The sequence below is a fragment of the Papio anubis genome, chromosome 1 (genome assembly GCF_008728515.1).
Source record: "Papio anubis isolate 15944 chromosome 1, Panubis1.0, whole genome shotgun sequence".
Taxonomy (NCBI): domain Eukaryota; kingdom Metazoa; phylum Chordata; class Mammalia; order Primates; family Cercopithecidae; genus Papio; species Papio anubis.
The window spans coordinates 2,972,677-2,995,256 of record NC_044976.1 but is presented as its reverse complement, the minus strand read 5'-3'; the positions used below and the strand labels follow the sequence as shown (position 1 = coordinate 2,995,256).

At 50.9% G+C, this 22,580-nt stretch overlaps 1 long non-coding RNA gene across 1 annotated transcript; it reads right to left on the bottom strand.

Annotated features, from left to right (window-relative positions):
- Positions 1 to 13,770: 13,770 nt before the first annotated feature.
- LOC110742750 lies at positions 13,771 to 16,874 on the bottom strand. The gene is made up of 2 exons (XR_002520771.2): positions 16,162 to 16,874; positions 13,771 to 15,132 (listed from the first exon to the last, which is right to left on the bottom strand). It is a non-coding gene; the product is annotated as an uncharacterized LOC110742750 (long non-coding RNA).
- Positions 16,875 to 22,580: the final 5,706 nt, after the last annotated feature.

Genomic DNA, 22,580 nt, shown 5'->3' with positions numbered 1-22,580 from the left:
GATAGACAGACAGACAGACATAAGGAGAATTGGAGAGTGATCAAGACATCTGTGCTGACTTCCTGAAGGCTGACTTCACTATCTTAGTTTGGACTGCCATAACAAAATACCAGAAACTAACTGCTTAAACATTTCTTCCTCACAGTCAGTTCCTGGTGAGGGCTCTCTCCTGGCTTGCAGACGGCCACCTTCTCACTGTGTCCTCACATGGCATGGGGCAGGGGTAGGGGAGCAGTAGACAAGTTCTCTTGTGCCTCTTCTTATAAGGGCACTAATCCCATCATGGGGGCCCATCCTCACGACCTCATCTAACCTTAATCACCTCCTAATCACCAGCCCCACCTTCTAATACCGTCACATTGGGGGATGGCTCCCGAATATGAATTTTGGGGAACATAAACATCCGGTCCATACCAACCCCTGCCCTCCCCACCAGCCAGGATCGGGGTGCTCTTTCCACCACAGTGCCAGCACAGGAACCCAAATCTGGTCATGCTTCCTTCTCATTGGGCCAGAGACCCTCAGCTTCTTCAGTGATCACCCTCCTCCCAGGTTGATATGAGGCTTTTAATGGGTTGAAGTATCATGGCCCCCAAAAGATATGTCCAAGTCTTAATCCCTGGTACTTGTGGCTATGACCTTATTTGGAAAATGTGGCCTTATTTTGTGGAAGTAATTAAGTGAAGGATCTCAAGATGAGGTTATCCTGGATTGCCCAGGTGGGCCCTAAGTCCATGGATGACTGTCCTTCCAGGAAACACAGAGGAGACACACAGGGGGCAGAAGGCCATGAAGGCAGAGGCAGAGGTTGGGGCAGTGTGGTCACAGCCACCAAAAACTCTAGGGGACAAGGAAGGACTCTACCCAGAGCCTCCAAGGGAACGTGGCTCTGAGGACGCCTGGACTTTGGACCTCTGCCTTCTGAAACAGTGAGAGAATACATTCCTATTGCTTTAAGCCCCTCGGTTTGTGGCATCTGTTACAGCAGCCCCAGGAGACCGACACACAGATCCCACGCGGGATGGTGGAGGCTGAGGACTCGCCTCCCTGCACACCTGTGACTCCTAGTAAATAAAGAAGACCTACGCTGTCAGAATGGAGGTTCATTTTGTAAGAAAACCTTGTTTTAAAGAGTTTAATTTTTTTTTTCCGGTTCCCTTGGAAAAGTAGTAAGAAAATAGATTTCCCCATTCCAGCCAGAAAAATGTACATCAATGTGAATGGCAGAGGCTTGATTTGCCCCGACCCTACATGTTCCATCCTTCCAGACTATTAAAATTTTTAATCAAAGGTTTTTGGTTATTAAACTGTCTGAGGTTGGCAAAGGTTTGCTGTTATCTTATGGTAAACTCCATCATGGTCCAAATAAAATGAAATTAATTTGAGATGCCAAAAGAAACTCAGGTCAATAGAGTATTAATATTTCAAGCTGCCGGAGCCAGTGTGTAGCAGGTGCTAGGAGAGCCAACCTGCTCCTCCGTGCCAGCCCCTGGGTCACGGGAACTGCAGGGCACAGCGGCAGGTGGGCTCAGGGGCTCACACAGGACCCCGGAGGCCAGGAGCTGGGGAGAGGAGGTTCATGGAGAGCCCGGACCAGTGCAGGCTGAGCTGTTGGGGAAAGTTTCCAACAGCGCGAGTTTCTGTTCAAACGCCCGCCACGCGCCCTCTCCAAAGTGACTTTCCTTCTCCTCCGCTTCCCTGATGAGTCCTGCGGGTGCCTTTCCATTTCTCCCCATTTCCTCCTCAGTCTCTCGGCAGCCTAAGGGCCAAATTCTCCTCTGCCTCCTTCTGGCAGGCTCCCCCGGGCTCCACCTCAGCACCCCAGGCTCCCATCGCCTTCACGACGGCCCCAAGCCAGACTCCAAGGTCGCCGCTCGCACAGGAGGAGGGTGCACCGCAGCACAACCGCCCCGAGTTCCAGCAGCACAAAGTTCCACTTTATTTCTGTCCATGGAACCAGCAGAGCCTGCGAGCCCACAGCAGAGTCACCTGCATCATGTCCCCAACACACTGGGAGCCAGGCCCAGCAAGGAGTCGCTAAATCAGGGTTGCTCTGCTCAGCGCCACTAACGTTTGGGGCCAAAACCCTCTTCATTGTCCTGGGCATCGCAGGCTGTTCAGCAGCTCCCCTGGCCCTGCTTACGAGATGCAAAAGAAAGCTGTGCCATGATGCTTTTGTTTAAGAAAGGAAACTGAGGCCCAGGAAGGGGCCAGACCCACAGGGGTTCACACTCCGCACTGTCTTCTCACCCCCTGCCTCTGCAGCCCAGCACCTTCACTACCCCGCGCCCACACTCATCCTTGTCCTCGAAGACGCACCCTCGAAGCAGACACTGTGATGGTGAAAGCAAACCAGCCCCGAGTGTGGCTGAGACTCCGGAAGGGAGGAGGGTGCCTTCCTCTCAGGACACAAGATAGTGCATCTCCCGCCACCCCAGGGGAGCCCCAGGATTCTCCCACAGTCTTGTTCCCGGTGGGGTGTGATCCTGTGATGGTTAATTTGTGTCAGCTTGGCTAAGCCACGGAACCCAGACATTTGGTTAAACACTAGTCCCAATGCTGCTATGAAAGGACTCTTCAGATGTGATTAACTTTCTTTGTTTCTGGAGATAGGGTTTTGCCACATTGCCCAGGCTGGTCTTGAACTCCTGGTCTCAGGCAATCTGCCTGCCTCAGCTTCCCAAAGTGCTGGAATCATGTGCCATTGAACCTGGCCAAGATGTGATTAACATTTAAACCTGCAGACTCTGGAGTGACAGTGGGCCTTGTCCAATCAGTTGGTGGTAAAGATGGCGGTTCCCCCAAAGAGGACGGGTTCCCCCTGCAGTCTCATCAATTCATCCCTGGGTCTCCAGCCTGCTGAGTTCCTCATAGATTTTGGACTTGCCAGCCCCACAATTACATGAGCCAATTCCTTGTCATCTCTCTGGCACTCTCCCTGTCTTTCTCCATATCTATATCCAATTGGTTCTCCATCTCCAGAGAAGCCTGACTCATACAGCTTCCATCTCAGGCAAGACAACAAGAAGGAGACTGCTCCTCTGGGGCCTGGGGGAGAGCTAGCACACAGGCAGGCCGACCCTGAGCCCCTGCCACCCATTTCCTCACTGTGGAGCTAGGTCCACTCTGTGATGTGGGCCAGGCAAGGTCCCCCACGGGCTCTCTGGCTCTGCCCTGGGGAGGTCAGCTGGGTCTCCAGGGACTCGCTGGCAAACACACACAGACTGCTCATCTCCCACATTTCCAGTTTCCTTGCAGGGATGCAGCCCTTGAAATACATATTCATGAGTTAAGAAAGAGAGAAATGAAAGGGGGCAAGCCAGTTTCAACTTCACATGGCACTAACAAACAACAGGGATGAGTCTGTGTGCCTGATAGGCAGCATCTGTCTCCACTCAGATCAAAGCTGCAAGCATCTCAGGACAGGTCCAGGCTGAGTGGGAAGAGGCAGGAGCAGATTGGGGGGCCAAGTGTGGACCCCACTCTGCACAGGTCCCCCATGCCCCCGTCTGCCCATGCAGCTTACCTCTCCCAGTCTCTATCTGCGCTAGAACTCTCCCGATGGGCTGCCTGGGGCTAGGCATGACCATTGTCCATACATTTTCTCTCATCAGTCTTCCTGACCCCAGGTCAGGGTGAAAATCTGCCGCCCTCACTCTCACTCCATCCCCTGCCTCCCTTGACCCCCTGCTCCTGGGCTGCAAAGGTTGCTGTGAGGGCCCCAGCCATGTCTACAGCGGCCCTCCCCAGCCTTCTAAAGCTGGAGTCCAGCCAAGGCCAGGAAAGAGAGTGTCTGACATCTTGGGGGATTCTGCTCACAGGCTCCAGATGACACCTGAGTCCACCGTCCTCTGCCTCCCTCACCCCCAGCAGACATCGGCTAGATACCCTCAGTGTCAGGCAGGGAGGCCACGGCCAAGATAACAGAGTCACTAGCCTCAGAGAGCTCAGCCCCAGGAGCAAGATCCTTCTGCAGCAGAACGTGCACAGGTTCAGTGCACAATCCCTCAACCCACAATTCACTCTCCGCCCTGGCACTGTCCACAAGGGCAGGGCAGGGGCAGCAGCTTCTATCTCAGTCAGAGCCTCATTAGCCATGGGGCCGTCATCCTCTGCATGTCCACCATGTGCCTTACAGAGGACCAGAGGCCCAGTCCCAACCTCGCCCATCCAGCTGATGTCTGCTGGCCCCGTGCACTGGGTGTGCAAGCTGCCCTTGTCCAGTCTCTGACTCGATGGGGCTTACAGTCAAGTGAGGGAGACGGCACTTGTCCACTACACAGATAGGTCAGGCCCTAAGTGCTCGTGAAGGGAACTGGTGGGGAGGTGATGGAGAATGACCGTGGAGGAGAAGGAGGGAGGCACCACATCCAGAGAGAGCTCAGAGAGACTCCTGAGCAGGTGATGGTGAACTCAGCCTGGGGAGGAAGGAGCTGGCCACAGACAGCGCCACGGAGAGAGCCACAGACAGAGCCATGAACAGATGAGAGACCCCCAGGAAAGTTCTGAGGCGGGGGAGCACGGGGCATACTAAAGGACAGAGACCAGGCACAAGGTACGGGGAAGAAGGCGCAGCTGGGCCTCATAGGGCCTCCCAGGCAAGGTAACCAGCGGAGATTTCACCTGCTGAGCAACAAGAAGCCAGGGAAGGACACTAGGCAGAGACAGGGATTCTGGATCCACTGTCAGTGACTACGTAGGAGATTCCTGCAGGGAGGGGAGGCTGGTGCCAGAGACAAGAGGCTGGACTCGCTCATTCAGCCGACACAGGTACATGGTCTACCTGGTTGAGGCAACACCGGGGCAACAGGGACAGGACAGGGAACAAGCAGACCCCACCCTCTAGAACTAAGCTGTAGACCACAGACATAGTGTGAAGGTCGCAGAGATGGGGCTTGATGTGTTGGGGAGAGACAGAGAGGAGCTGAGGGCGTGTCCTAACGTGGACGCCAGCAGAGGAGTAGGACAAGGTGCCATTTACAGATACTGGAAGGCTGGGGGAGGGACAGATTGAAGGGACCAAAGGCAGGTTGAGTCTTGTGAAGTCTGGGGTTCCTATGAGACGCCCAGTGGAGGGGCAAGGCAGGCACCTCCGCCCAGAAATCGGGCTCTCCAAGGAGAGGTATCTCATCAAGGACCAGGAATCCCGGTGGGATTCCTCAGCACTAAGACAGGTGTAAAGCCCTGAGATGAAGAGATCAGGGCTGGAAAACCAGGAAACCAGGACTTTCACAAGCAGATCATTTAGAAAACATAGACTCACTCACGGATGGACTGCGATGCATGAGGGCTGAGTAGATTTAGGCTGAGCGAGCAAGGGGAGGAGTGGGAGTGTGAGATGGGGCGGGAGAGGAAGGGGAAGGAGGGCGTGTGAACAGAAGGCTCATGATGGGTGCCAGGAGCTCAAAGAGGCGGCTGGGAGGGGCGTGGGCGATGGGCAGCGGGGGTGACGAGGCCGGTTTGTGGGAGGAACTGCACTGTGAGGAGGGGAGAGGACCCTTCCAGAAACCCTCCCAGAGAGGCTTGCCAGGTGGACAGTGGCGGGCAGAGGTTCGTGAGAAGCACGGATGTACTGTAGCAGGAAGGAATGGGAGCACCCCAGGACATGGCAGGATGGCGACCACCTGCTGGGTGCACTCGTGACTCGCACACAGGGGCACGGTGCCATCTGCCCAATCCTGCCCTTGGCCTGACATCCAATGGGGAATGTGGACGTGAATCTGCCCCGGTCTTCTCAGCTCAAAGAGACGCCATGAACCCACTGGAACAGACGCTGTTGGCCATCCCTGAAACATGTGGGTGTCACGCTCCGGCTCCTGCTGACTCAGGGCAAACCTGATCCTCTAGCCAGAGGTGGAGCGTGCAGCGAGGAAGAATGTGGACACGGTATGTTCACACACACGGCGCTCGGCCCACTGCTCACCCGCCAACATCTTTCATGCCGCTCAGCCAAAGGCAAGCGCCTGCCCTACGCAAGACCAGCTCAGAAATCCATGACTTCCAAAGTTGGCTCTGTGATCATCAGTGCGTGCCAAGGAGCCTGTGTCTCCCTGAGATCTGAAACCTTGGCAGGAAGCTGAGATGAGAGAGATTGCCGCAGGGATGGTGAAGAACTGGTATCCTTTGCAAGAAAAACACTAACTGGTGGCTCCTCCGTGCTTCATTCCTGGCAGAGCCCTGACTTGGATGCACTCTGACTGTGGAACAATAGCCCTAAACGATAGAAGGTAAACCTTCATTTTAATAATTCATCTTCTTGGGTTTGGTTGTGCTTGATCAAAGATACCGAACTTAATAAAATAATTTGTCAAGGTTATGGCATCTTAGTACAAAAAAATAAAAAAGCAAGATCCCTGAATCGTGCTCAACACCATCCCCAAGCTGAGTGATGTGCGTGTGTGTGTGCATGTGTGTGTGTGCATGTGTGCGTGTATGTGCATGTGTGTTTGTGTGTGTGTGTGTGTGCAGATATGTGCCCAAGTGGTGGTGCATGCAGGGATACATGAATTTTAGCCAAGATCTTTTGCAAAGGGAAGCACAAAGCTTCAATGTGCAAGCCTCAAAGGAGGTTGCTAAATGCCTCCATCTTCCAGTTTGGAAACTAAAACTTGGCCATGGTTCTCCCCTCTGAGAGGCACCATAGCACTCACCGCGGCTACCCATGTGGCCACTGCCACCACGCTGCTGAGTCCCTATCTTTGCCGTATGTCCCTGGACAAATTTCTAACCTTTCTTCCCTTTCCTTAGTTGTGCAGTAAAGATGATAACCATCATAGTACTGACCTCATGGGACTGTGTTAGGGCTCAAGGCTTGGCAGAGTATTCGGTCCATCCCAGAACTCGCCCAGTCCTGTGTCGCTGCCCCTGGTCTTCCCAGGTCCCCATGCCCCATCCAGAAGCCACAAAGAGCAGCGTTTCAGGACCTGCGACATCTATGGGGTGGCGACTGCCATGACCTGGCCCAAACCTCCCACACCTCCACAGAGAGGGACTCAAAGCCACCTGGACCAGGTTACCACATCATGGTCTCAGCCTATGTGGGGACACAGGATCTGGGAGGGGGATGAGGCAGGGGCAGAGGGCGCCACTGGGTCCCGGCCTCCCATTGACAAAGGTCTCTAAAGTTAAAGTGTTGATGTTGCCTCCGAATATTTATAGTCACAGAGATATTTTGTCAGAATTTAGAGAAGATTCAAACTCTGTGGCCCTCTCTCAGGCCACACCCTGATAGTGCTCTCAGAATTACTATTTTTAAATAAATCCTTTAACTAGCTTATGAATTGCTATGGAAATATGGAACATGAAATGTGGAAATTATATCAAATTATCTTTTTTGTTAAAAACTTATAGTTGCTCGATGTAAATATATTAAACCTACCACCATTTTGATATCTGCTTCAGAGCTTTTCTTTCTGCTTTCGTTTTCTATCTGCTTGTTTGTTTGCTTGTTTTTGAGACCCCAGATGAAGAGGGTGGAGTTAATCACATATTTATCCTATTGTAGCGTATTTTCACCACGGATATTTGCAAGGTTCCCAGGTCGTTCTGTTGTCTACACATTCCTTTCCATTTCTCCCCACCCTGACTCTCACCTCCTCCCCTCCCCTGTCTCTCACCTGCTCCTCTCCCCTGTCTCTCACCTCCTCCCCTCCCCTTGGAGGCAACAGTTTTGCTGATTGCCAAGTAGTTGCTTCTGCATTTCATGTTCTTACAAAATAGGCATTACAGTCTTATTGGGGTGTACATTTTATTTGCATAAATGGTATTGCATTATATATCTCATTCTTCTGACTTTTTTTTCTAAAAATCCACTAGGTTCTGAAGTCTCACCTGTGTGGAAGGGGCACATTTAATCCAGGTTCCATGGCTGCATGTGGCTCCAGCACGATCAGCCGTGTTTCACCTGTGCATTCTCTCTCTGATGGCTGGCACTCGGCTGCCTCCAATGCTCTCCCACGTACCTCTCCACACTGAACAGCCTCAAACCTGTGGACTGTGGTGGATCCCATGGAATGCCTCTGGCTGGTATACTCAGTAGTGTAACCACTGGGTCATAGCATCAGGAGCCCCAGATCCTTCCAGAAAGGCTAAAGCATCCACACTCCATCAGCCACCATGAACTTGCCTGCAGAACCCATCCAGGCCAACATTTGGCTTCACCAGCTTTTCAACTGTTTGCCAGTACAACAGCTGGAAAGTGGCCTTGTGTTCTAGTTCTCGTGTGTGTGATTACTAATGACCTTGAGCTTCTCTTTACATGCATAATAGCTTTGGGGTTTTTCTTTGTGTCATCTGTCCATATCCCTTGCCCATTCTTCTGCTGCGGTTGCTCTCCTTGTCTTTTTGATTGGCAGGAGTCCCTTGTTAATCCCTCATCAACTATTAACATTGCAAATATCTTTTCTCATTTGTTCAGTTGTGCATTAACTTTGTCCATCTTGTCTTTCATTTAACAAAAACCTCTAACTCTGACATAATGAAATGTGTCAATGTGTTGCCCTATGGCTTGTGCTTTTGAATTTTTATTTAAGACATTCCTGCTTATAAATAACAAAGGTTTTTCTCCTGTATATTCTTTTAACTTTTGCTTTTTCTACTAGGACTTTACCTAGAATCCAGCTATGTTTATGGTGTTAGGTAGAATTCAGGGTTTTTAAAAAATGTTTTATCAGAGATGAGTACTGCTATGGTTTGAATGATTATCCACTTCAAAACTCGCTGGAATTCAGGCCGGGTGTGGTGGCTCACACCTATAATCCCAGCACTCTGGGAGGCCGAGGCAGGCGGATCATCTGAGGTCAGGAGTCTGAGACCAACCTGGCCAACATGGAGAAACCCTGTCTCTACTAAAAGCACAAAAATGAGCCGGGCATGGTGGCACATGCCTGTAGTCCCAGCTACTGGGGAGGCTAAGGCAGGAGAATCACTTGAACCTGGGAGGCGGAGGCTAAGACCATGCCACTGCACTCCAGCCTGGGCAACAGAGCAAGATTCTGTCAAAATAAAGAAAAAAAAAAAAAGGAAGGAAGGAAGAAATGTAATTGTCATGGACACTGTATTGAGACCTGGGACCAGGCTAGGCATGGTGGCTCACACCTGTAATCCTAGCACTTTGGGAAAACCAAGTTGGGCAGATCACCTGAGATCAGGAGTTTGAGACCAGCCTGGACAACACAGTGAAACCCCATCTCCACCAAAACAACAAAAAATTAGCTGGGTGTGGTAGAGCACACCTGTGGTCCCCGCTACTCCAGAGGCTGAGGTGGGAGGATCACTTGAACCCAGGAGGCAGAGGTTACAGTGATCTGAGATCGTGTCGCTGCACTCCAGCCTGGGTGACAGAGCGAGACCCCATCTTAACAATAAAATTTTTTAAAAGGGGGGGGGTCTGTGAACTTTGGAGGTGATTAGGCCATGAGGGCTCCTCCCTCTTGAGTGGGATTGGTGCTTTTATAAAAGGACAAGTTCATCCCCCTCTTGCCCTCCTGCCTTCTGCCATGGGACAATGTAGCAAGAAGGCCCTCACCAGATGGCAGCACCTTGACCTTAGACTTTCCAGCCTCCAGAACTGTGAGAAAATACATTTGTGTTTATCATAAATTACCTAATCTCAAGTATTCTGTGGACAAGCACAAAACAGATGAAGATTAATACTGAGCTTTATCAAATGCTTATTCTGCATTGATTGAGATAAAATATATTTCTTTGATCTATTACAATAGTGAATTGTATTGAGAGATTGTTAGATATTCCTGGATGAACTCTACTTCATCACTTATTTTTCGAATATTCTTTTAGATTCTATTAACTAATATTTTACTTAGGATTTTTAAAACTCCATTTATAAATAAATGGGTCTATATATTTTTTAATCCCTGCTGCCTCTATTTGGTTTTGAAATCCAGATTACATGAGCCTCACAAAATGAGCCAGACAGCTTCCACTCATTTCCCAATTTTCCAAATATCTTGTATAAAATAGAAATTAACCATTCCTAGAAAATATTATAGAAATCTCCAAAAACGATTATCCAGACTTGGATTTTTTTGGTGCCTTTGACTACCATTTAACCTCTTTAACATGCATTCATCTACTCAAGTTATCTGTCTTGTCCTTCACAAGTTTGGCATTTTATACTTTTTATAAGTATTCATCTGGCTGGGCGTGGTAGCTTACACCTGTAATCCCAGCACTTTGGGAGGCCAAGGTGGGCAGATCACCTGAGGTTGGGAGTTTGAGACCAGCCTGATCAACATGGTAAAACCTTGTCTCTACTAAAAATACAAAATTAGCCGGGCGTGGTGGTGCATGCCTGTAATCCCAGCTACTCAGGAGGCTGAGGCAGGAGAATCACTCGAACCCGGGAGGCAGAGGCTGCAGTGAGCAAAGATCATGCCATTTTGCATTCCAGCCTGGGCAACAAGAGTGAAACTGTACCTCAAAAAAAAAAAAAAAAATTCATCCATGTCATCTAAGTATCAAATTTGTTAAAATATGCCTCTTCATAATACCAATTTATTATCTTATTTATTCCCCCTCTTGCCCTCCTGTCTTCTGCCATGGGACAATGCAGCAAGAAGGCCCTCACCAGATCCCACTTTTATTGGTCTTTCCAGAAGTCTGTCTAGCATATTAAATGTTTTAAGCCAGATTTTGATTTTGTTCATCCTCTGTAGGTTTTATTCATTGTATTTGTTTCTACTCTTATATTTTTCTTCTCCTTTCTTACGTTTTCTGGGAGTGGAGTTGGATAGGTGTTGTTCTCTTGCTCTTTTTCCAGCTGCTTGTGTTAAATACCTGGCTTGTTTGTTTTCCCCATGTGTTGTTTCCTAACGAAAGCATTTTAAGCTTTCAATTTCCCTTTAAGACCTGCCTTGGCTTCGCCTGAAGGCATGTCACTGACTTGGGCATGTCACATTGGGTATACATAGAGGAAGTGCTCACATAAGTAGAGAACTCCTCTATGTACTTCTTAATTTCCTCAATCATTTCCAAGGGCTATCCATAAATATATTAATTACTTTCCAAAATACTGGAGTTGTTAAAAAAATCCTTTTGTTAAATTTAATGTCATTGATGTGTGGTTAGAGAATGCAGTTTATTTTGTATTAACTATTAGAACTTCACTGAGACTTCCTTCATAGCTCTGTGTCTGGCCTATTGTGGTAAATGGTGTGTGCAGGCATGAGGGAAAGGCATAGCCTCTGTCTGATGAGTGGTAAGTTCTCTGCGTATATCATATCTCCAGCTTACTCACTGTATTGATCAAGACATCAGTGTCTGTTTTCTTTTCTCTGTTTGATCATTAAAAGCTCCAACTACAATTGTTGATGTATGTTTTTCTCCCTGAATTTGTAAGTATTGCTTGGTATTTTTTGAAGCTGTTCAATTAGATTGACCCTCGAACAGCATTGGGGTTAGGAGCTCTGCCCCCATAAAGTGTATTGCTTTACACTTTTGACTCCCCCAAAACTTAATTACTAACAGCCTACTGTTGACCAGAAGTCTTACCAATACCATAAACAGTCAGTTAACACGTATTTTATATGTTATATAATTATATACTATATTCTGGCCGGGCGCGGTGGCTCAAGCCTGTAATCCCAGCACTTTGGGAGGCCGAGACAGGCGGATCACAAGGTCAGGAGATCGAGACCATCCTGGCTAACACGGCGAAACCCCGTCTCTACTAAAAACACAAAAAATTAGCCGGGCGAGGTGGCGGCGCCTGTGGTCCCAGCTACTCGGGAGGCTGAGGCAGGAGAATAGCGGGAACCCGGGAGGCGGAGCTTGCAGTGAGCTGAGATCTGGCCACTGCACTCCAGCCTGGGCGACAGAGCGAGACTCCGTCTCAAAAAAAAAAAAAAAAATTATATACTATATTCTTACAATAAAGTAAGCTAGAGAAAATGCTATTAAGAAAATCATAAGGAAAAAATATTCACTCATCATTAAGCAGAAGTGCATCATCTTAAGATCTTTTTTGGGTGTTTTGTTTCGTTTTTTGAGACTGGGTTTTCTTTGAGACTGCACTCCCAGGCTGGAGTGCAGTGGCGCAATCAGGGCTCACTGCAGCCTCAACCTCCCTGGGCTCAGGTCCTCCCACCTCAGCCTCCCGAGTCACTGGGACTACAGGCACACACCCTGCTAATTTTTTGTAGAGATGGAGTTTCACTGCATTGCTAAAGCTGATCTCAAACTCTTGGGCTCAAGCAAATCACCCACCTTGGCCTCCCAAAGTGCTCAGATTACAGGTGTGAGCCACTGAAACTGAACTCAGCCAGAAATATCTTCATTGTTGTGGTCTTCACATTGAGGAACCTGAGGAGGAGGAAGAGGAAGAGGAGGGGCTGGTCTTGCTGTCTCAGGAGTGGCAGAGGCAGAGGAAAATCCACGTATAAACGGACCCAGCCAGTTCAAACCCATGTCGTTCAGGGTTCAACGATAGGTGTATTTAATGAATTGATCTTTAATTATTTGGAATTAATGGGTTTCTGTCCTTTTTTAAAAAAAATCTTGTATCCTGTTTTGTGCCTTTATCTTGTCAAAATTGTGATAATCTGACTCGCTATATCAGAGAGTTAACTTGCAGATTAAACATGTTATTCCATGTAATGCATTTTAAACCAGGTCTAGAATCCTGAAACTCTGCTCAGCGCTAACTTTGTTGTTTTCCCTTTTTTTTTTTTTTTTTTTGAGACAGAGTCTTGCTCTGTCACCCAGGCTGAAGTGCAGTGGCACAATCTCTGCTTACTGCAACCTCCGCCTCCCAGGTTCCAGCGATTCTCCTGCCTCAGCCTCCCAAGTAGCTGGGATTACAGGCATGCACCACCATGCCCAGCTAACTTTTGTATTGTTAGTAGAGATGAGGTTTCACCAAGTTGGCCAGGCTGGTCTTGAACTCCTGACCTCAAGTGATCCACCTGCCTCAGCCTCCCAAAGTGCTGGGATTACAGGTATGAGCCATGGTGCCCAGTCTGTTTTTCCATTTTTAATAGACCGTGAGTCTCAGACACTCGAGGTGGCCAGGGCACCTCTGCTGGGGTCCCGCAGGCCCTGCCTGGCTCTCCTCCCTCTCCTCTCAGCACCAGGGGACTCCCCTCGCTGCAGAAGGCGCACAAGGGCTGGGGAGGGAAGAGAAAGTGCCACTCTCTAAGACAAATCCCCCTCCTGGAGGAAGCTAGAGGACAAATGTCCTTCCAAAGCTGGATGAGTGAGTGTGGCCCAACCCAGAGGAGAGAATCCAGAGAGAGTGGAGATCTCGACAAAAGAGACACACAGCAAGCAGCATAAAATCCACCGCAGAGCTGCTCAGCCTGACAGACGGCTGCAGCCAGAGCCCTCAGATGGGAGTGATGAAGGAGCAGCCAGCTCCCTGCGGAGAGAGGCTTCCAGAAGGATTGCTCTGCTTTGCTGGTTGGACATCAGCCCGCCTTGAGGTCTCTGGGCATGTGGGTGGCCCAGAACCAAGTGGCCAGCGATCACTCATTGACATCCCAGGGTCACCCAAGGTGGGCCCTGGAGTCTGGCATCAGTCACTCCTCCAGCAGGGATTGTGACCTCGGGACCCTGCTGCTGAGGGTAACTCAATCACTGCCGGGAGCGCCGGCCCCCACGCGGCTGTCCATCTAAGTGAAACTCTGGGGTTTCATAACACGGGCCGTTCCAGGATGCCTCTCTTCCCAGCTTTATCACCTCTGCCATCCAGTCGCTTTTGAAAGAAAAAAAAATAAGCCAAAGGGGATGTAAGTAACAATTTCTAAAACAGGGTCTCGTTTCTGGTGGTTTACTTGGCAGAAGAGTAACAGATTTGGCAAACCCTCCCTGGCAGGTTGTGGACTAGACCCGTATCCAGGGTTGGAAGGAATTAGGGTCACCAGACCCTGACCTCAATAGGCCCAGGGCTTACCCAAACCCTGCTCCCAGGAGTCAGATCACCTGGGAGCTCCTTCGTCCCCGCCGCCCCTGCTGAACCACAGCAGCCAGGGAGAGGCCCAGGAATCTCCATTCTAAAGTGTGGCTGGTCACTCTGATGCACGGCTCAGTCCACTGGCCCTGCCTGGCCCCACCACAGCCTCCTCCAGGTCATCCGCACACAGCAGCCCCAGGGAACGAGGCCACCCCTACTTCTTGTTTAAAGTTCTGGCCCATAACCCACAGCAGCATTGTCTGAAGTGGGTCCCGATGTGCCTTCCATGGGAGAGGGTTCTATTGTCCGGTAAGTCTGAGAGTGAACGCTGGCTGATGCCCTGGTTTGCAGGCAGCATGAGCTCCCATTGCTTCGGAAGGTTCATCTCCAAAAATACACAGAGGGCAACATTCTCAACCCTGAGCTACTGAAATCCCATCCGTCTTTCTCTGAAGATTAAAAACAGGAAGGCAATCAATGAATCTTTTTGTACACCCTATGGCAAATATTAACTACTATGCACTTGTTTTATGAGAAACTGCAATAATCTTTTGGGTCCTAGCTAGGCCCCAGCTCCCTGACCTGCAAAACAGGGCTCACTTCATATAAGAGATGAAAAATCGGCAATGGTTAGGCTCAGAGAAGTCCAAGTCACTTGTTCGAGGCCACACAGTTGAGATTTGAACTCGGCTCAGCCACATCTAAAACCCAAGCTTCTGCCCCCATGCCTGGGTGTTTCCCAAAGATGAAAAACAGCAGCGGAAAGGGAGGCTCAGGACCCAAGAGAAAAGTGCCACGAGTGATAAGAAGCAGGGACGAGGAGGAGACAAAACTGGCTCCTAGAGGTGAGGCTTCAGACGTGGTTCCAAGCCCGCTGGCAGACCACATGGAGACACATGAACGGGTGGGTGGGTCTCCCTATCAGAAAGAAGGCAACACATGTGTTCCTGAAAAGAAAATTCTGTAGCAGTTGACCCGGGAATGCTGTGTGATAAAATGGGAATATAATTCTCAATACCGTTTTCATAGAGAAATACGGCAGGAGGACACCCTGCACGCAGCTGTTTTTCACAAAGGCCTCAGCAGAAGTCAGTGGCACAGCAGGAAACTGCCTCAGTGAGGAGCCCTCTTTGCACATGCATGGTCCTGTGGTCTAGATATGCGGACTTCTTCCTCCAGAGGTAGACTTCAGGGTACCCAGAGACGTGGACGGACTGCGTATCCTGCAAATAATCATGTCTTTCAAAAGCAATCATTGGGCTTTTGGTAGAAGCCAGAGAGCAGAGACACCACTGTGGCTGGTGATGCATGGGTGTTGTTGCTGAGGTTGACAACCGGGGGTACAGGCAAGGAATTTAATCAAAATTCCTGCTGGGATTAAATGTCTCCATACCTCCAGAGAGACACTACAGGAAACCAACTGTTTATGAACAGGGGTAGTTTGGGCTCCACTTCAAAAGATAAACAATTATCTGATCACATCCCTCAAAATTCTACACAGCAGAGCTTGGCCAGAATTCCCGGGCATGGAAACGCCATTTGCCAACTGCAGCCATGGAGAAGCACCTGGCGCCACCTGGTCCGTCTTGATTTTTGCCACAGGGAGTCCCCACGCACCCTTCAGATATAACAGCTTAGAAATGAACTTCCTACAATCGAATAAATCAACTTTCCTTATAGAGTTATTGTTGTTCATTTAAAAATCATTAGATTCTCACTTTGCTTAAATTTTAAATATCTAACAGGATCAGAGAAGGATTACTTTCTCTCTTTTTTACTCCTCTATTCTCAGGAAAGAAGTAAAATGTGCTAATGATTTTATTCTGGCTTAATAAATAAAAATAACAAATATTATACTTTTAAGAAAACAAGGCCGGGCGCAGTGGCTCAAGCCTGTAATCCCAGCACTTTGGGAGGCCGAGACGGGCGGATCACGAGGTCAGGAGATCGAGACCATCCTGGCTAACACGGTGAAACCCTGTCTCTACTAAAAAAATACAAAAAAACTAGCCGGGCATGGTGGCGGGCGCCTGTAGTCCCAGCTACTCAGGAGGCTGAGGCAGGAGAATGGCGTGAACCCAGGAGGCGGAGCTTGCAGTGAGCGGAGATCCGGCCACTGCACTCCAGCCTGGGCGACAGAGCAAGACTCCGTCTCAAAAAAAAAAAAAAAAGAAAGAAAATAAAGATGTTGGTTCAAATATTATTGCCACTTCAACACATTATGAAGACACCTTATCAGAATTACAGCTCACTTTTAAGATGCAAGTGACCTTTTCCAGACACAAGACACTCTCTAGAGTCCAGGATCTTGGAAGATGGCTTCATTAGCGGTGACGTTTCCGAGCACAGCTTTCTTTATTGCGGCGTTAGGGGAGGTTTGTCGGCATCCTTCACCAGAAGTTAGACAGGGCTACAGTTTCCAAGCTAAGCCTGAGAAACTCAACACTAACAACAGAGAGAACACACAGGCAACAATATCTTAGCAAACAGAAACAGGGATAGAGAATGTTCCCTCCAGTCACACACTGACAGCAATCGGATAAGAGGCTCTCACGCCATCACCTGCCCCCAGCTCTGGCAGGGCAGTCAGATGCTGGGGAGAACTGCCAGGCCTCTCTTCATGTCATCCAGAGTAAGGGGTACTAGTCATGGGATCTCCACTTTGCAGGCACAAGGGAGTCACTGGAGCTGGAAACAGGGACAGGTCCAGCTTGGGCATGTGAGTGACCAGCCTCCAAGGTGATACCCAGTGACCCCACTTCCTGGTATTCACACCATTGCACAGTTCCTTCCCCATGGCATTGGGACTGGTCTGTGTGACCATCTGACAAAAGGATGACGTCACCTCTAAGATCAGGTTATAAAAAGACTGTGGTTTCCTTCTTTGTATCTATCTCTGTCGCTCTCCTCTTCTTTTTCTCTCTGTCTCTCTCTGTCTCATCCTCTTTTTATGTCTCTGTTCCCTCTTACCTCCCTATTTCTGTCTCTCCCTCTTCTTTCTCTTTCTCTTTCTCCTTTTTCTCTCTTTTTCTGTCTCTGTCTCTCTCACTTCCCTTTTTCTCTTTCTCTCTCTCACTTCCCTTTTTTTCTCTGTCTCTCTGTCTTCCCTTTTTCTGTCTGTCTCTGCCTCTCTGTCTCTTTCTGTGTCTCTGTCTCTCTCTCTCTGTCTGTCTCACCACTCTTTTTCTGTCTCTCTCTCCCCACCCCTTTCTCTCCTCACTCTCAAATTATAGGGACAGAAAGCAGCCATGCTGTGAAGCAGCCTTCCAGAGAGGCCATCAGGCGAGAAGCTGCATCCTGGACCCAGCCAGCAGCAAGTGAGTGGGCCTGGAAGCAGCCCCTCTGGCCCCAGTCGAACCTTCAGACGAAGCAGCCTTGGCTGACAGCCTGATGGCAACCTCGTGAGAAACGCTGAGGCGGAACCCCCAGCTAAGTCCCTCCTAGATTCTAAATGCTCAGAAACCATGAGAGACCATCAATGTCTGTTGCTCTAAACTGGGTAACTTGTGAACAGCCGTAGATAATGAGAGCATCAGGGACCCAGGCGGAGCCAGGCAGGGCCCTTCTTGAGGATGACGAGGAAGCTGCAGGGAAGCATCAGGCCACAGCAAGAGAGGTCAGGCAAAGGCCCACAGAGCCAGGAGAGGGACTGTCCAGGAGAGTCCTGAGGCCATCGCCTGGACCCATGAGTCCAGCCCTGCCTGGAGGGCCACCCCCAGAGCCCTTCAGGAACTCCCAGGGGCACTCATTAATTACACCCTCCTTTCCAATTCCATTTCAAAGTGGGTGTCTTGCAAGTGGGCAAGCCCTGGTTGAATCACTGGGTCTGTGAAACTCTGCCCAGGACCCACACCCTGCCCAGGGACCAGAGGTGGCCCCAGAGTCGGCACAGATGGGGCAGCCCTGTAGCCCAAGACCCTCTCTTTGGCCCCAGCAGGAGCTGGAGGAAGTAGAGACTTTCCTGTGAGCTCCTGGCCCAGGGGCTGTGGTGTTGTGGGCTCTAGGGGGGGCCCTGCCTCCAGCCTCCCATCACTGCAGAAAACAGGAGAAATTGCAGTTGGCAGGCCGGGCGTGGTGGCTCACGCCTGTAATCCTAGCACTTTCGGAGGCCGAGGTGGGCGGATCACGAGGTCAGGAGATCGAGATCATCCTGGCAAACACGGTGAAACCCCGTCTCTACTAAAAATACCAAAAAAAATTAGCCGGGCGTGGTGGAGGGCGCCTGTAGTCCCAGCTACTCAGGAGGCTGAGGCAGGAGAATGGCATTAACCCAGGTGGCAGAGCTTGCAGTGAGCAGACATCGCGCCACTGTACTCCAGCCTGGGCAACAGAGCGAGACTCTGTCTCAAAAAGAAAAAAAAATAAACAACTGCAGATGGCAGCAGGTGACCCATCAGCACAGGGCTCTGGGGCTCTCCCTTCAGAGGAGCTGCTCCAACAAGGTGGGAAAAAATGATGGGATGCCTGGGACTTTCTGTTGCGTTTCCACACGGTCCACATGGCCACAGCACAGGAGACACAGCTCCCGGCTACGGGCGTGGCCCTCACCCCTGCATTGCCCCCTCCGGGGGATGCAAACAGCCCCATCTGGGCTGGGTAGGTGAGGCCTCCGCCCTGCCTTCTGCATCCCTCATGCCCAGCCTGAACTCCTCTTGCTCTTCCTCTGAAATGGTCTCCTGTTGCTGTAACCCAAACCCTATTGAAAAGGACTGCCACTCAGCAGTCACCCTGCCTGTTCGTGTGCATCAGGTCTCTCTGTAATGTGAATCATTCACGCCTATTCAGATGTTTGATTCTACAAATACATTGCAGAGGGAAACGTGCTCCCCTCTCTCCTCCATCGTGGTGTATGGAAGCTCTTCTGGGACCTGTCTCCCGGGGTCCTGGCTGGCAGGGTATGAGTCTGTCTACCCTGCAGACACACAGGGAGGAACCTGTGTTGCTCCCGACCAACCTTGCACCACACACAGAGTGCCTTGTGTCCAAAACAGAGAAGGATGCCCGGCGGAAACTAAGGACAGCAGCGTGGGCAGCAACTGAGGTTCTAGTCTCCACTCTGGCACTTGTTAGCTGTGGGACTTGGGGCGGCTGATTCAGCCCCTCTGTGCCTGGGTTTCTGTCCCTTGGAAAGGAAGGAGGTTGCTGCTGCTCTAGCTCCCGCAGGCTGCTGTGTGTTCAGTGGGAGAGCCCACTGTGAAAGCTCCAAAGTGAACAAGTGAGCCAGCACCCAGTGCCTACTATGAGCCCACCGCTCCCAACCTCTGCAGTGCCAGTGGCCCGAGACAGGAACCCCAGTGCCGTTCCTATTTCTCTGAGGGGCCGGCAGTGCACAGGCTCCCAAGACACAAGGTCATGTAGCCTGGGCTCTGCCTCTGGTGGCTTCAGGGCAGAGCACGAGCCCCAGACACTGGCCCGTTGGCCCCAGACATTCAGGGCATAGGAGCAGCCCATCCCACCTACACCCCATCTTCAGCCCCAACACACCCTTGTTCTTCAGGCTTTGCTGGGAAAGCCTCCTCCTCCTTCTGAGGAGACCCCCTCACCTCCCTTTTCCTTTTGAAGGTAAGACGTGGAAGATTCCGGAACATCATGTGCTGCCTTGCTACCTCCCTATCTTGATTAGTAGCTGGATATGGGGCAGCCAGAAAGTGTGGGGTTCAGGAAAGCAGAACTCAGTGGCTAGCACTGTGGAAGACGAGGGAAGTGAGCTGGCACAGAAGACGGGGCAGGCACGGGGCAGATAAGACCTACGGCAGAGGGGGCAGGGAGGGACGTGGAACATTCCAGGCACACGGAGCAGGCAGGCCGCATTGGAGCGAGGATTTCATTTGGGAGGAGCATGAGGTTAAACAGCGAAGTCTGTGTGGGACCAATGCACAAGGTGCTTGGCTGCTCATCCGAGGGCTCGGAGCCTCTGCTGCCGCCCTCAGGAGCCTGCCGTGATTCCGTGTCCCCGAGACACTCAGAGCGTGGAGTCCCAGTGACTTCAGATGACAGTCTCCTGAGGGATTGAAGCGGAGATAGACCAGCCTCACTCCCAGCTTTGCACAGATGAGGAAACTGAGGCCCGGCAAGGGGAACAACCCACACCCAGGCTCAGCCCAGGTGCAAGGCAACTCCGCAGCCTGGCTCCAGCCTCCTGGCCTGGCCTGCCATCGACAGAGTTGCTATTACCTGCTGATGGAAGGATCAATAGAATAGCAGATGTTTGTAATTATAAACTTCTTAAGACTTTTTTTTTTTTTTTTTTTTGAGATGGAGTCTTGCTGTGTCACCCAGGCTGGAGTGTGGAATGCAGTGAAGCCATCTCGGCTGGCTGCAGCTTCACCCTCTGAGATTTAAACAATTCTCATGCCTCAGCCTCCTGAGTAGCTGGGATTACAGGGGTGTGAGCCACCATGCCTGGCTACGTTTTTTGTACTTTTAGTAGGGATGGAGTTTTGCCATGCTGGGCAGGCTAGCCTTGAACTCCTGGCCTCGAGTGATCCGCCCACCTCGGCCTCGCAAAGACTTTTTCTTGTAGAGAGAGGGTCTCACTCCGTTACCCAGGCTGGTCTCAAACTCCTGGGCTCAAGCCATCCTCCTGCCTTGGCCTCCCAAAGTGCTGGGATTGTAGGCGTAAGTCACCATGCCTGCCAGATTTTTTTTTTTAATGGACCATAACAAACTTCAGTGTTGTTTCATTCCTTAATGTGGCAACTTCGAAACACAAAGGAACTCTTTTTTTGTTTTTGTTTTTGTTTTTTTTAGACAGAGTCTTGCTCTGTCACCCAGGCTGGAGTGCAGTGGCCGGATCTCAGCTCACTGCAACCTCTGCCTCCCAGGTTCAAGCATTTCTCCTGCCTCAGCCTCCCAAGTAGCTGGGACTACCGACATGTGCCACCATGCCCAGATAATTTTTGTATTTTTGATAGAGACGTGGTTTCACCCTATTGGTCAGGCTGGTCTCGAACTCCTGGTCTCAAGTGATCCACCCACCTGAGGCTCCCCAAGTGCTGGGATTACAGGCATGAGCCACTGTGCCTGGCTGAGACACAAAGGAAAGCTCTAATATAGTTTCCGATTGCTGTTGCAACAAATGACTGGAAATTTAGCATCTTAAAACAACATGAAAGTATTGCCTTGTAGCTCTGGAGGTCAGAAGTCTGAAACAGGGCCCCCTTGCCTATTAGCAGCTGTGCTCCTTCTGCGGGTTCTGGGGGGATCTGTTCCTTGCCGTTTGCAGCTTCCAGCAGCCGCTCTCATCCCTCAGTCAGGCCGGCACAGCATTTCTCTCACCTCTTCTCCTGCCTCCTCTTCCCCATGTGAGGACTTTTGTGATGACTCTGGGCCGCGCAGTTAATCCAGGGCCACCTCCCCATTTTCAGGTCAGCTCACGAGCAACCTAAATTCCATCTGCAACCTTAGTCCCCCTCTGCCCTGCCAGGTGACATATCCACTGGCTCTGGGGAGTGGGATGCAGACAACTTTGGGGGCCATTACCCTGCCCACCACAGTAACAAACGTCTTGGCCTAGGAGGAATTTCTGGTTTCAGCTGAGTCCCCTTGCACCTACCACAGTGATCACACAGAGTGACCCTGCTGGATCCGATGAGCGGTGGCACGGTCAGAGAGGCCAGGGCTGGCCGTGCTCCAAGGGAACTGGTCCCTGTCGTGGAAAAGGAAGCTGTGCCCCAGTGCCCATGGCCTGGCCTGAAGTCTGGAGGCACTGGTCCCCACGGCCGACCCCCCACATCCAGCAGCGAGCTCGAGGCCACAGAGCAGTTGCCTCTCAGGCGTCCTTTCCCCACCCTGCCCCCAAGGGCACCCCTTCCTCACGCAGCACAACCTGGAACTACCTACTGCACGAGGAGGCCCCGACATCCCCCGGGCACACATCCTGGGGGCTGCGTACACGACATGGCTGAGGACCAGCTTTCTGGTGAGTGAGTCATGTCCTGTGTAACTCCAGGGCTGCTGCTTTCGGTGTCATCTACATGGATGGTGCCCCCAAAGTTGTGCAGTGCTCCACCTGGGCAACTACCCATGGCAGCCCTGAAGATTAGAGTGAGGAGCAGAAAGGAGTGGGACATTCTCCACCATGGGATTCAGGATGAAATATGAAGACTACTCCCTGTATTTTCTTGACAGTGGCACACCCATTGTCTAACCTGCAGTATCCTCCTTATCCTCAAGAAAATCCACCTACTTCTGGGTCAGTACCTGAGTGTTCCCTGAGTGCCAAAGTTAGAAAATCCAATCATGCTCAGGTCAGCTGAGACAGGAAACTCCCATGCCCACCTTACAGCTGAGCTGAACTGTGGGGGTGGGGGAGATAGTAAATAGTTTACCCATGGCCATGTGGCTAATAAGCAGACTCAGGCTGCCAGGAGAACAAGCTGCTCTGCCCCCAGTGTGCTGTGTGGGCCTGGCAGAGGTGCTGTAGCCATCAGAGTGCCCACTGGCAGCCCTGGTGGAGGCGCTGTACCCATCAGAGTGCCCACTGGCAGCCCTGGTGGAGGCGCTGTACCCATCAGAGTGCCCACTGGCAGCCCTGCTGGAGGCGCTGTACCCATCAGAGTGTCCACTGGCTCCAGGGTTCTCAATGCCCACAGGCCAGGGCCAGCCACAGGCAAAGCCACACTGGGGAGGCTGGTTTCTCCCAACAGCCGGAGGGCAGCAGCCAGGCTGG